Source organism: Leptonychotes weddellii, chromosome 3 (genome assembly GCF_054177405.1).
Source record: "Leptonychotes weddellii isolate Sample4059 chromosome 3, ASM5417740v2, whole genome shotgun sequence".
Lineage (NCBI taxonomy): Eukaryota > Metazoa > Chordata > Mammalia > Carnivora > Phocidae > Leptonychotes > Leptonychotes weddellii.
The window spans coordinates 140524495-140532830 of NC_138371.1; the positions used below are offsets into that span (position 1 = coordinate 140524495).

The following is an 8336-nucleotide window of genomic DNA, read 5'->3' on the forward strand; positions in this document are numbered from 1 at the left end:
GGTATGTGCTATGGTGAGCGCTGTGAAGTGTGCAAGACAGTTGAATCACAGACCTGTACCTCTGAAACAAATAATACATTATATGTTTAAAAAAAAAGAAGAAGATAGCAGGAAGGGAAAAATGAAAGGGGGGAAATCAGAGGGGGAGATGAACCATGATAGACTATGGACTCTGAGAAACAAACTGAGGGTTCTAGAGGGGAGGGGGGTGGGGAGATGGGTTAGCCTGGTGATGGGTGTTAAGGAGGGCACATACCGAATGGAGCACTGGGTGTTATATGCAAGCAGTGAATCATGGAACACTACATCAAAAACTAATGATTAATGTATGGTTATTAACATAACATAATTAAAAGAAAGAAATGCAAGGGGATTAAGAGTACACTTATTGTGATGAGCACTAAGTACTGTATAGAAATGCTGAATCGTATTGTACACCTGAAACTAACATAACCCTGTATGTTAATCATATTTCAATTAAAAGAAAAGAAATGCAACACTTTTATACCCCAAACTATAAAATATTAATAAAAGAAATTAAAGAAGATCTTTAAAAAAAAGAGATCGCACTTTCAAATTAATAACTATTTTACTTAATCTAAATACTTTTGTGTGCATTTTAACCAATTTCCTCTATTTTGTCTTTAGCACTAAAGACTAATATCAAAGTGATTTGTATATATAAACTCTTATTATTTACTCCTAAGATTTCTCTTTTTTGTGCCAAAAAAGAGAATAGAACATCAAAACAATAAGAACAACTGACGATGCTTTTGAAGTGTTGTTTTTTTTTTTTTCCTTTTAAATCAAGAACTTATACATTTTGGCCACTTTTCCAACATTTACAAAATTCTTTACAATTCTTTAAAAAATATTTTAAATTTTGTACTATGGAGCTGAGCTGAAAAATATACTCATAAATGTTAATCAATTCTAACCATAAATGGTAGATTGCTTTATAGTCCTTGCATTTTGTACTCCCAATAAATATATTACAGAATACATTTTGTTTGTTACCTGCAGAGAAATCACTCACTGAAGTCAAAGAAACAAGTATTTTTGATTGCCTCCTCAGTAAAATGTACAATGCCAAGTCTTATAATCACTTTTTAGTGGTAATATCTTATGAATCATGTATATAAAATAACAATTTGAAATTGTATAATAAAATACTTCATGTAGTACTTACTTTCAAATATAACATGTCATTTAATTCTTAAAAGCTCTTGTTTAGATAGATATTCAACATTTTTTAAAAAATAAAAATAAATTAAAAAACCCATCTTTTATTACAAGTAAGAAAACAGACGCAGAGAACAAGGGATTTTTTTTTCAATGAAGCACAGCTAATAAGTGGCAGATCTCCAGACAATTTGCAAACTATGACGTTAGATGATTTATCTATTACCAGTGGACTCATACTTTTTTTTGTTTCCATACTCATTAGATTAAATGTTTGCAAAAAGTTGTTAAAATTCTGAAGTTCTTGATATGTATCATTATCACTACATTTCTTTGTCTCTATACCACATTTACCTCCACTGTTTAACTGAATTTTTCCGTTACTAAAGAATCCTTGTGTTTTTCAGCCTTTGTGGTTGAGTATTGCTGTTCCCTCTTTAAAAACCTTTGCCCATGGTATCTATCCATCATAAGATAAAACAAGGAGGCAGGCTTCAGTTTCATATAGTAAGAGATTTTTAAATGATTATAATCAACGAACTTGGAGTGTCCTATGCAATACAGAGACAAAATATCTACTAAAGGCATTTTACTAAGAATTTTCCTGTTGGTTAGGAAAAGGTTGGGCTAAAACATTTAAAAAATATCTTTCTTTTTTAGCCTTAAGACAATTACTTTATTCAAATCTGTATTATAGTACTTATTTTATTCATCTCATTCCCCTTCTAAATTGCATGTCTTTATGGAGGGAGGGGAGAGAATTCACATATCTTTGCATCACTCATGGCATCTAAAGCTATCTTACTAACTTTGATCATTCCATACACTTTTGTCAAATCCCTTATCTATATAGGAATAAAGTGAGTTAAAAACACTATAAAGAGAATGTTTGAAAAAATAATCTAGTGGAAATAGACAAAGAAGATAACAGGAAAGACTAAGATAACAATAGAATAGAGAATAATAGGGAAAAAATACACACATATGTGAATAAAAACCAAAATAAGGCAAACATTTAATAAACAAAAGTGAGATAATTATTGGACAGATATCACTCTCCAAAGCATAGTGGCCATACTTACTGGAACATGTCATAGTAAATTAAAATTGTGCATAGTGCTACTTTGACATTACTGGGAAATCCATATTTATCTGTTTGTAGTGCTTCTTGACATTAAACATTTCATAGACGTTTGGATACCAATACTCTTAGTTTTGCAGGGAATTCTGCAGATTCCTTTTATTTTCTTTAAAATTTACCCATGTTTTTATGAAAGCAGAGCTGTCTACTAACCTTAAAAGTACTTTTATTGTCAGCAATGACATTTAGAGACTAAATTGTTTTGCATGACAGGAAAATATATATTTTGTTTAGTTTTTTCTATTACTTAACTTTAAAAACAATTACTTTTCATAATGATTTTACTCAATCTTCCTTTTCCAATGCAATGCCAGTTATATATGTAATTTTTTAAAAGTTTTCTTGAGAAGCAATGTCTTCGTTCTACAATGATTGTATCCACAATATGCTTCAAAACAGGAATTAATTGTAATTTTCCAAAGAATTTGAGAAGCTTCTAGTACTGAGCTATAATCATGCAATATAAAGGATTTTTTTCTGCTTTACATCTTGCAAAACATCTTCATATGTATACACACACACATAATTTCTATGAAGAAAATCATTTTCAAAAAAGAAACCATTCAGATTGCTCCATCTTAGATGATGATATAGGGATGATTAGTCTGACTTCCTTTGGAGAAGCAGTTCTCTAAGAAAAAGGAGTAACTGCTAATACTATTTTGCTTCTTTAGCCCATCCTTGTAGACAGCATTTTCACCAATTTCTTTCTATTTGAAATATCAAAAATAGTGTCTCTTATAATAACAGGACATCAACTTGTACATGTACTACAAGGAGTGGCTCCAGGGCATAGAACACTAAACCTATAAATTTGAAAATTGTTATACAACCTGATTGCAAATGTTGACCTCAGAAAATGGAAAACTGAGACACAAGTAATCCACACCATGCAAAGGCAAATGCTTTCTTAAGCTATCACCTGTTGCTTAAGATGAAGTGATCAGTGAAGGTAAGACTGCACTTAACTGTTTGTTATGGTGGGTGAGGCCTATAGGAATGATGGGATGTGTTGACTACTTCTGACTCTACCGGAGAGGTTACTGAAAAATAACATCATGAGGTCAGATTGTTAAACACTCAGATTAAGGTCTGATCAGAGAACAAGTTAGTTTCTGTGACGACACTAAATAAGATCAAAATATAATCTTGCAACAGAAGTAGAGTTCAGAGCCTCACCCAGTGACTTATGTGAAATATTATTTGGTAAGAATTGGAGACCTGCATATAGGAATTGAAGACATTCAGGTAGATTTCACTGACTCTAAAGATCTTTCAAAGCCTTCAAGGCTTTCTAACTAGTAGAAGCAGTCCCTCCTACCCTTGGCAACATACTAGCTATGCTCTGCTTAAAACTTCTGTTATAATCTTATCTTAGGCAGTTGCTATATATGGTATATTTATTCTCTAATCTCCATACCATAGTCCCCTTCCTCTTTATATCCATTACTAGAGGAGATCTACAAATGCCCCTTGGTAACAAATATAAAGAATGATATACTTGATTGCTTATACACCAAAGGATTTACAATTTTTTGCTAATTTTGCATTATCAGAAACCCAGGCATTATTTGTGAGGATGGATCCTAAGGGTACTTGATCAAGTAAGACAAACATAACATTACATCAAGCACAATTTGTCTCTACAAATTTTGTACAGCATGTAACAGAGATTCTGATTCAACAGTTAACTCAAGCAACTTATAGTGGCTTTAACATTTTTCTTGGTTGGTTGACTGAAATCTGGTCTCAACACTGGCCTACATTATGAGATTCATTGCCAGAATTTGCTTAGTCTATGGAAGAAGGAATTCAAACATCTAGGGAGATAGCCATCTTGATGTAAATTTATCATGACTAATATGTCCCATGGGAAGACTTAAAGGTCACTATTTTGAAAATGTTTGAAATGTCTTGAAGAGAAGAGTTCCAATATCCTTATACGGCTCTGTGATGTCTACCCTTTGCAGGCCTGGGATGTCGATGGCAATGTTTCCATTGAGCTTCACTCTTTCATTTCAGTGAGTATGATTTGAATTCTGGAGTGGCAGATAATAGTGACTGTGGAGGGCATAAGACCAGAGTGACAATTGCAATGTTTTGATCTACAGGGATATATAACGGTGGTGTAATTAACCATAGTGTCCTGGATGGGGGGCCTATTATTATATTACTTGCATATATAATCAGCTACATATATAATGTAGCTCTGGTAAATACATACCACTTTTGAGTTACCATTAAAGGAGAGTGAGCGTCACAGCTTTTTATTTATTTATTTTTAAAGATTTAATTTATTTGAGAGAGGGTGGGCAAGAGAGAGGGAGAGAGGGAGCATGAGCAGAGGGGAGGGACAGAGCGAAAGGGAGAAGTGGGCTCCCTGCTTGGGGGAGGGGACCCTGGGATCATGACCTAAGCTGAAGGCAGATGCTTAACAGACTGAGCCACTGCGCGCTCTACTTCACAGCTTTTTAATTATGGTCCTATAATGGGAAGGTCTTGTAATGATGCTAAAGTATAATATTCGATCTTTACAGAATATGGAGATAGCATTGCAAATAGTCTAGAAAATAAATTAACTTTATTCAGAAAAATATAATAACTAATACGACCTTACTATCTCTTTCAGGGAAGATGAGTACTTCATTTGTATGTGGATAGTCGCATCCTATGAGGCATAAGCATGATCCTGTTGATATACTTGTATGGAAGTTTATAATGGATAGAGGGGTTTACATGGATACTGAGTGGCCATAAAGGAAGGACATCAAGCAATCTCTACTGGCTCTCACCACCACATCCATTCATCCATTTTTTTTTCCTGTATTACAAAGTTGAGTGTGTGTGAGAGAGACAGTGTGCATCTAACACTGAAGAATTCAAAGTTGAAAATAAATCATCATAGCTTTAATTCAATATTCAAAACAGCATTACACTTCTGGGGGTTTCTGGAAATGTTTTAATATGAGCAAATACTTAACTTTAAATGTAAAGGATTTTAGGAGGTTTATCAAGTAGCTGAAAAGAAAGAGGACAGAGAAAGATTCACTACAGAAAAAAGGAAAAGCAAGATAGAATCTGAACTATCAGGCATAATCTCTGTATTCACTGTTCTTAGGCTTTACACTATTGTATGACCCATCTGTCAGTGAGTACCCATGCTAAAAAATGGTGTCTATAATTTTTTTCTGCTTCTCTGTTCATTTACTGATGAGCACATAGTTCCTAAATTTCATTTTTAAAATAACTATATTGCATCGACACTCCTGAAATCTTCTTACTGGTGAAAAAAGAACTAACATGACTTTGATATGAAATAATAAAACCTCCTAATAAGTTTTGTCTCCTTTCTGATTTCACTTTTAGAGTCCATAACTTCTTTTATTTTAACTTCAAGTTTTTATTTAAATTCAAGTTAGTTAACATATATGGTAAAATTGGTTTCAGGTGTAGAATTTAGTGATTCATCACTTACATACAACACCCAGTGCTCAACACAAGTGCCCGGCTTAATGCGCATCACCCATTTAGCCCATGCCCCAGCCACCTCCCTCCATCCTCTATTTGTTCTCTATAGTTAAGAGACTCTTATGGTTTGCTTCATAACTTCTATGTGTCAGAAAAATGAAAGTAGGTTTTCTTTTTTTTTTTCTTATTAATACATTGTTATTTCTTCCTCTTGTCAAACTGAGCCAACTACTTTCCCCAGTCTCCCTGGGGAGGTTTAGAAAAAAGGAACATACAGGGAAAATGAGACATGCGGGAAAGACATTGGAGGTGGAGACAGCTCCTTCACATGGTGAAGAGAATGAGAAAGGTCACCATCAGGCAAAATAGCCCCATGGCCTCAGAGAAGGCAACGTTCAGAATGGCTTAGGAGAAGAGCTATTGCTTCAGAGAAGGGCTCCTGTTATAACCAATGATGAGGCTCCCAAACACAGTCCCAATTCCAGGCCCAGAGCCAGCCATCCCTGCCATGGCAGCCCCAACCCCAGTGAACTTGGCTGCAATGTCAATGTCCCTTGAAATGGCACTGGTTCAGAAGCTGCGTCGAGGAGTTAGTGAGGTCAGGGGACATGGGGCTGCCAAACTGCTGAGGCTCTCATCTGTCTTTGGCAGTTTTAGAACCACTATAGTGATTGGCTCCACAGCTGAGAGGTGCTCCTGACCAGGAAGGGCGTGGAGAAGAACTTCGCACAGGTGTATATTTTCAGGGGATGAGGAGCTGTGGCAGAAGAGCTGCTCCTAGTGCAGAGAAGACAGCCAAAGTAGTTTTTCTGAAACACATGAATCTGACAATAGGGAGCAACTCCCTGCTATCACTCTAAATAGTACCTTTACAGCCTTGGAAGCTTTCGATATTATCAGGTCATTAGGCATTCAGGGAACTCTTGCTGTACATGACAAGTTTAGAAATATTCAATTTTTTGAAGTTACCTAAATGTGTAGAGACCTTTCGACTTTGTAATTGTATGGTCATGCATTCTGATTTTTTCCACAACATGAAGTGCTTCCTGTCGTGTTTGTTCTAAGCTATCAGTGATGATGACTACAGTGGACTGACAGTTAATTCTACTGACCATTTTTAAAGTCCCCATGAATGGAGAGAACTTTACATAGACTATTTAGAAATTATTTAGCAAAAGACTTCTCGATTAAATAATTTGAAATTGTGCATTATTACTCTCAGGTTTTAAAACCTAGAAACAAAATGCTGCGTTTGACTCACTAATATACAAATGGTAATGGTGGTGGTAAGGTAGCGTGGAGCAGCCTGACTTCTTTTTTATATTTCTGTAAAAACAGAAGAATCGGGTAAATTGTAACAAAAGACTTGAAATTTAGCAAGTGATATGTATTACTTCTGCTTTGCACTTGATCTTAGCCAAAAGGCCAAAAAACGAATATTATTACTTCTGCTTTGCATTCATCATCTTCTGCAAATGTGAATAAAAAGACCTATGTGTAATAGAAAAGTTTCTTCAGTTCAATTGTCAAATGCTTGTCAAATACAAAGGAACAGAGGAACTTTCTCTAAGGTCTAGCTGAGGGTGTCCAAATGCAATTCCATTGAAGACTGCTTTAGTCATCATTTTCTCAAGCCAGGTTCAAAAGGGCAAAGTCAGTTTTTTAAACAAAATTTTAATTATTGCATATGCCCTTTCAAGTCAGTGAAAAACAACCGCCTTTCCACTCATCAAGTAATTGTGTTCAATGTCTACAGAGGACACTAAGCTCCAATAGTTCTAGCTGATATGCAGACAAGTTGTGCTCGTGTTGAATAATGTTCTTATTTTGGATGTGTCAAGGCCAAAATAACAAGCTTAATTTAAACATATAGCAATGCATCAGTTTGTTTTCATTTTAAAGTAGAGTTACCAAGTTGAAGACCTTTTCTATATTGAAAGTGTTAAAACAAATTGACAGTCAATAGTCTTAAACTTTAATTTGATTAGTCCTACTCTTAGCAATTGCACTATTGCATTATATATGATCCTCGGTCATTCAATGAAGCAATGAGTAGAGTGTTTCCATAAGTAAATTTTTAGATTCATATACAACTTTGCAACATTTTCACAGTGTTATTTAGAGATTATATGTTCAACATGCACTATATTATTGTATTTGTCATGACTAGAAGAAGGATGATATGAACATTCCCAGGTTTATATAACTGTAACTTTAAAAGGTAAAAATAAATTTTATCACAAATAATCAGAAAATCTTTAATTTTAAAAATAATCAACTTATGTTCTTAATCATACTATAGATTGGTAAGTAATTTTATTTAACAATAGCAAGAAAAATAATCTTAAAGAGTAAATAAGGAATCTGTTACTTAAGTGTAAGAATTAAATTATATTTAATTCTTAAATATAACCAGTTCATGAATCTAGTTATACTATAGTTTGTTAATTAATATTGATTTATAATGATAGGGAGGAAATAAAAATATAAGTAATCTTAAGATGCTAAAGTGACATGTTTACCATAACTATATTCATAAAAAACA

The 8336-nt window shown here is 34.1% G+C and overlaps 1 pseudogene; it reads right to left on the minus strand.

The window, feature by feature from the left end:
• Positions 1–6115: 6115 nt before the first annotated feature.
• Positions 6116–6906, minus strand: LOC102739531 (ATP synthase F(0) complex subunit C2, mitochondrial pseudogene; annotated as a pseudogene).
• Positions 6907–8336: the final 1430 nt, after the last annotated feature.